Consider the following 6,983-nt stretch of genomic DNA (forward strand, 5'->3'; position numbering starts at 1 on the left):
GCCTCAACAAAATCAGTCACCATTGATGAACTGATTGCTAGCAATGTCTATCACAGATATTAGATATCCGTATTACAGAGATATGCATGCATGCACATGTAACATACCTGAAAAGATAAGAAAACTCTCATAATTTCCTAGCCTGAGCTATATAAGGATGCAGAGAAGAAAGGATGGGCCCCACAAAGTGAAGCCAGGAGTTCAGGGTAAGCAGTCATACAGCAAGGTCAGAATCATGATGATAATTAAAGCTGCGTGCAAGCTGAAGTTATGGAATAGAGAAAGCACAATAAAAGTGAGCAGCAAAGATGAAGGACCACATAGTACCATTAGAGATAGGTAATTGTTGCCTTGGTTATTGTTTTTGCTTTTGTGGTTTGGTTTGGGCAAGGATGGTTTTGTTTGCTATGTGGGGGCGGGGGGGTTGTTTTGTGAGGGGGCTTTGTTTTTTTTTTTGTTGTTGTTGTTGTTTTTTATTTTTTGTAGTTGTAGATGGGCAGATTGCCTTTATTTATTTTATTTATTTTTATGTGGTGCTGAGGATTGAACCCAGTGCCTCACATGTGCTAGGCAAGTGCTCTGCCACAGAGCCACAGCCACAGCCCAGGTTTTTTTGGTTTTTTTGTGGAGTTTTTTGTTTTGTTTTATTTTTTGGTGGGATGCTCTACCACTGAGCTATATCTCCAGCCCTTTTTATATTTTATTTTGAGATAGGATCTGCTAAATCACTAAAGCTGGGCTTGAGCTTACAATTCTCCTGTCTCAGTTTCCCAAGGAGTGTATCACCTTGCCCAGATGGGTCTTCATTGTTCAGTTCAAGCATTGATGTGGCTTTGCTTTTTCTGTCCTTCAGTGTTCTAGAGATTGCATGGTGGGCCCTTTATGTCAATAACAAACAAAATTAAGCAAAGACTGTATTGAACTCACCTGTATAAAAAACAAGTGAGTTTGGTTGTTTTTGTTTGTTTGTTTGTTTGTTGTTGTTTTTTAAGCCCAAGAACAAAGCATAGTGAGACTATCTCTAAATAAAATACAAAAAAAGGGGGGGGCTGAGGATGTGGCTCAGTGATTGATTGCCCCTAGGTTCAATCCCCAGTACTCAAATAAATAAATAAATGTTTGAAAAGAGCTGGGGGTATAGCTTAGAGGTAGGCTGCCCCCCAAAAGGAAAGAAAAATCCAGAAACAGTCCAGATATATTGGGGAAACAAAGGAAGAGGTATCAGAATAGGAGCAGATCAAAAGAATGATGCCACAGAAAGTAAGGGAAGAATATTAAGTAATGGCCTATAACTGTAAAAATTGAAAAAATCAAAAGAATATAAAAGGAAAGTATCACTACTATAAGGTAACTATTGTGAACACTTAAATGTATTTCCATTATTTTATATATATATATACACACACACACACACACACACACACACATGCACACAAATACACAATTGAATTCACATTAAAATTTTCTACTTCATTATTATTTCATGAGCATTTTCCTGTGTCATCAAAAATTCTTTATAATCTCAGTTTTGCCTATATGATATTCTATTACATAAGGGCATTATTATTCTGTTGTTGGTTATTTGTTTTCTATTTTTATAAATAGGATTAAAAGGAATACCTTTTCTCCAAGATCTTTATATAGCAATTTCATGAAACAAGGAAGGTACTTTCTGAGAAAACTATAAGAAAGAAGGGAGGAGCTGGGGTTAGCTCAGTGGTAGAGCACTTGCCTTGCACATGTGAGGCACTGGGTTCGATCCTCAGCACTACATAAAAATAAATAAAATAAATAAAGATGTTGTGTCTTTTTTAAAATTTATCTTTATTTATTTATTTATTTATTTATTTTATGTGGTGTTGAGGATTGAACCCAGCGCCCTTCGAATGCCAAGTGAGCGCACTACCGCTTCAGCCACATCCCCAGCCTATCCCCGGTGTCTATCTTTAAAAAAAAAAAAAAAGTCTTTATTAAAAAAAAAGAGGGGGCTGGGGTTGTGGCTCAGTGGTAGTGCGCTCGCCTAGCACACGTGAGGCACTGGGTTCGATCCTCAGCACCACATAAAAATGAAATAAAGATATTGTGTCCACCTACAACTCAAAAATAATGTTTTTAAAAAAGAGAGAGAGAGAGAGAGAGAGAGAAGGAAGTCAGGTATAATCCCAGTGACTTGAGGAGGATGAGGCAGGAGGATTGACTTGATCCTTTAAAAATAACAAAAAAACGATTCAAGGTCAGACTCTAACTTAAACCTTTCTCAAAATAAAAACAAAAAGAGAGATGTAGTTCAATGGTAGAGCACCCCTAGGTTAAACCCCAGTACCATAAAAAGAAAGAAGGAAGATTGCCTAGCAAGTGTATGGCCCTGTGTTCTACCCCAAGCACCTTTAAAAAAAAAAAAAAAAATGGAATGGAATGGGAGAAAAGAAGATTGACCAGGGCCCTGTATCCTTCTAGCAGCCTTTAGGCCAAGGTCAAAATGTTCACAGTGGTTCACACTAGCCTTGTATAATTTCTTGGCATAGCTTTGAGCTGCCTCCACTCTGACTAGGAAGCAGGAAGAGTAATTGTGTCCTCCCCTATGCTGTTAAGCCAACTGCATTATGGGAATTGGCCTAAAGCTGAGCTCCAGCAAAAGTGGGTGAGTCCTGGCAAAACAGTTTCATATCCCCTCTTCAAATCACTGACCTCCTTGAGCTGATAGGGCTGTTTGCCAAGGCTTGTTTGCTTGCCTCTTGCAGTGAGAGTTCTGTTTGGTTCATAATGTAAATATCATGGCCCTGAAATCCTCCAGCTGTCCATGCTTTGTCACTTCTTCAAAAGGAACTGACTTGTTTTCAGTGGAGGGGGCCAAGGAACATTTGCTACCCACACTGGTTTGGAGCATTAAAAGGGGAGAAAAAAAACTAAGAGTAAGAGTTGTTTCATTCTTTGTATTCATATGGAAATTTTTAATCTCCATCAGAGGATCAGGAGAAAAATCACATTGAAATTCAATACAATAACTTCCAGCTTACACAGCATTTTTCAAAGATGTTTGACTTGATCCTTTAAAAATAACAAAAACCATGAACTGTGTAGCTCCAGGACTCAAATTATCCTTACTCTTCTCAGCCTTTGCTTTTGTCTTACCCTCTTACCTGCTCTCCATCTGTGTGGTCCTGTGTCTACATGATCAGCTTCTTTGAATGGGGGCTGGGATGGGGGGGAACTGTGCAGTAGCAGTCTGGTTTATATGGCTACCTATACTTTAACCCTTCTCTCAGGCCTTCTTGTCTCATCTCCTAGAATATTATAATTGGTTCCTCTATCTTTAGTCTCCTTATTCCTGGCTTCCTCACACACTGCTACCAGAATTACCTTACTAGGAAATAAAACTGGGGACTGGGATTGTGGCTCAGCAGTGGAGCACTCACCTAGCATATACGATGCCCTGGTTTCGATCCTCAGCACCAAATAAAAATAAATAAATAAATAAATATATTGTGTCCAACTACAACTATAAAATAAATATTAAAAAGGAGGGGGGGCTGGGGTTGTGACTTAAGTGGTAGAGTGCTCGCCTAGCACATGTGAGGCACTGGGTTCGATCCTTAGCACCACATAAAAATAAAATATTGTATCCACCTAAAACTAAAAAATAAATTTAAAAAAGAAAGAAAGAAAGAAAAATTACTGATCATGTCGCTTTCCTGTTTAAAATCTACCACTGACTTCTCAGTCTAGATTTTCTAGACCACCACAGAACACTTCCAAAATCTGGCTCCATTGCCCACCTAATCAACTTCATCTCTCTCCACCTTTCTCCTTAAACACATATCAGGCCACTGCCCACTGGATTATTAATTCCTTAAAGTCAGAAACAGCATATTATCAAAACCAAGCATAGCAACTGGAATATAGTAGATGCTTGGTAAATGCTAAATAAATTAACCAATGATTTAAAGTTCTAACAAGGTGCAATGGAAAGAGCAAACTGAAAAACATGTGCTAGTCTCTCATCCAGCTGCTTTCATTTCCTTTGCTAAGTATAAATCAAAAGCATATTCACTGTATTAAGGATCAGGTCTCTTCTTCCCCTGTTATAGATTCCTGATCACTTCTACCCAATATCCTGTCTTGATACCCACCAGGAAGCAGCGTGCTTCCTGGGAGATCTCCAAAGTTCTTGACCAAGATTGATTACTGCTTATATTGGGGTGATTTAAAAATAGTAGAGGGGTGGGGGCTGTGGCTCAGCTGTAGAGCACTTGCCTAGCATGTGCGAAGCCCTGAGTTCAATCCACAGCACCACATAAAAATAAATAAATAAAAATAAAGGTATTATGTCCAACTAAAAAATAAATATTTAAAATAAATAAATAAAGAGTAGAATTTGGGGGGATTTTTTATTTTTGTTTGTTTACTTTCTGGGAGTTCTTCTACATATTGGTCTGTGATCTTACCTTCCGTAAATGATATGATTACATGAAAGAAAATGGAAGTTAACTTCATTGTGGAAATTATTTGATAACCTTTAGTATTTAAATAGGCACAACTGTTCTAATGTAAGGGAACCCATTCTTTTTAGTAGGTAAGAATGTAAAGTCTTGGGCTTGGGTTGTGGCTCAGAGGTAGAGCACTTGCCTAGCATGCATGAGGCACTGAATTTGATCCTCAGCACCACATAAAAATAAAATAAAGATGTGTCCACCTTTAACTAAAAATAAATAAATAAATAAATAAGTATAAAGTCTGCTTGGGAACTACTTAGTCTTTAGAATGGATCTTAAATTTGCAGAGTGTCTAGATCAAACCAGCAGAGTAGGACCATAGAAGCTAAGAAAAAAACAAAAGGCAAGAAACTAGCCAGGCCTGGTGGTGCATGCCTATAACCCCAGCGACTTGGGAGGCTGAGGCAGGAGGAACGAGAGTTCAAAGCCAGCCTCAGCAATGGCAAGGTGCTAAGCAACTCAGTGATACCCTGTCTCTAAATAAAATACAAAATAGGTCTGGAGATGTGACTCAGTAGTCAAGTGCCCCTGAGTTCAATCCCCAGTATCCCACACCCTGACCAAAAAAGAAAAAAAAAAAATGGCAAGAAACTTAAGAATGGCCTAAGGTTCTTTTCTTAATCCCCGGCCATCATGGCAGCTGCTCTTGGTTGGGGGCCATTTCTTACCTAAGGCAATAAGCTGGTGACCTCAAATAAGAGGAAAAAGTCTCTGGAGTTGATTGACTCTGGGCTCCAGCTTGTTATAAAAAGTGGAAAGTACGTATTGGGGTATAAGCAAATTCTGAAAATGACCACACAGGACAAAGCAACGTTGGTCATCCTTGCAAATAACTGTTTAAATACATGTGCCTATATATACATACACATGTACATTCACATGCCCAGCTTTGAAGAAATCTGAATAGAGTACTATGCCATGTTAGCCAAAACTGATGTCCATCGCTACAGTGATAATATTGAATTGGGTACAGTATGCAGAAAATAGTACAGAGCATGCACACTGTCATTGATCCAGGTGATCCTGATATTGTTAGAAGTATGCCAGAACAGTCTGCACAATTTTTCTTTTCTTTTTTTTTTAAGAGAGAGAGAGAGAGGGAGGGAGGGAGGAAGGGAGAGAATTTTAATATTTATTTTTTAGTTTTCAGCGGACACAACATCTTTGTATATGGTGCTGAGGATCGAACCCTGGCCGCACACATGCCAGGCAAGCGTGCTACCACTTGAGCCGCATCCCCAGCCCTGCACAATTTTTCTTTAATAAAATGTGTCAGTGCTTATTTTAAAAACAAAAAAGAATAGCCTAAAGTTTTAATTGTTTTTTAAACAATACCTTCTTTATTTTGTTTATTTTTATGTGGTGCTGAGAATTGAACCCAGTGCCTCACACACACTAGGTGAGCACTCCACCACTGAGCCACAACCCAGGCCTTAAAATTTTGATAATTTGCATAAAGAAGAAAAAAATCACCCATAATTCCACTCAATGAGAGAATATTCCTATACATAGTTATGTTTAACACAGCTGTTAACATTATAAAATTTTAAGATATATAATTCACAACCATAACAGATTAAAAGGGAGAAATACGATAAACCCCAGGGATGTAAGAAATTCTTTTTTTCCCCCAGTACTGGGGATTAAACCCGGGAGTCCTCCTCTACCACAGAGTTCCATTCCAGCCCTTTTTTGTTGTTGTTGAGACAGGGTTTTGTTCTCTTGCCCAAGCTGGCAACCTGGCCTTGAATTTACGATCCTCCTGCCTTAACCTCCCGAGTTACTGGGATTATAGGCATGTGTCACTGCACCCACCAAAAAATAATTTTTTTTTTAATAAAACTTAGTGCCAGGCTCAGTGGCTCACACCTCTCATCCCAGTGACTCGGGAGACTGAGGCAGGAGGATCTCAAGTTTGAGGTGAGCCTCAGCAACTTAGTGAACCCTGTCTCAAAAAGGAAAAATAAAAAGGACTGGGGGTGTTACTCAATCCCCAGTACCAAGAAAGAAAGGAAGGAAGGAAGAAAATTCAGTATCATTTATAGATAAAAGCTCTTAATAAGTTAGGAATGAAAGAAAGAAAGGGGGCTAGGTTGTAGTTCAGCTTTCCTAGCATGTGGGAGGCACTGGGTTCGATCCTCAGCACCACATAAAAATATATATAAAAAGTTATTTTTTTAAAAGTCACTTGATTTAAAAAAGAAAAAAAAAGTTCAGTATCATTTATAGATGAAAGTTAGGAATTAAAGAGAACTTCCTTAACCTGATAAAAGATATCTATAATAAATCTAAAACAATCATCATTCTAAATAATAATGGAAAAATTCCATTTAAAATCAGGAATAAAGAGCTGAGTGCAGTGGTGCATACCTGTAATTCCAGCTATTCAGGGAACCGAAGCAGCAGGATTGCTTAAGCCAAGGAGTTTCAGCACCAGTCTGGGCAACACATCAAGACCTCATCTCAAAAAAAAAAAAAAAAAAAAAAAAA

General features: G+C 38.4%; 1 protein-coding gene and 1 pseudogene across 1 annotated transcript in view; both read left to right on the forward strand.

Annotated features, from left to right (window-relative positions):
- Nucleotides 1-6,983, forward strand: part of Eif2b3 (eukaryotic translation initiation factor 2B subunit gamma) — a 104,751-nt gene that overhangs the window by 77,376 nt on the left and 20,392 nt on the right. The window lies entirely within an intron of this gene.
- The window catches only part of LOC125620517, a 7,328-nt pseudogene continuing 502 nt past the window's right edge, over nucleotides 158-6,983 (forward strand).

Source organism: Marmota marmota, unplaced genomic scaffold (genome assembly GCF_001458135.2).
Source record: "Marmota marmota marmota unplaced genomic scaffold, marMar, whole genome shotgun sequence".
In the NCBI taxonomy this organism is placed as follows: Eukaryota; Metazoa; Chordata; class Mammalia; order Rodentia; family Sciuridae; genus Marmota; species Marmota marmota.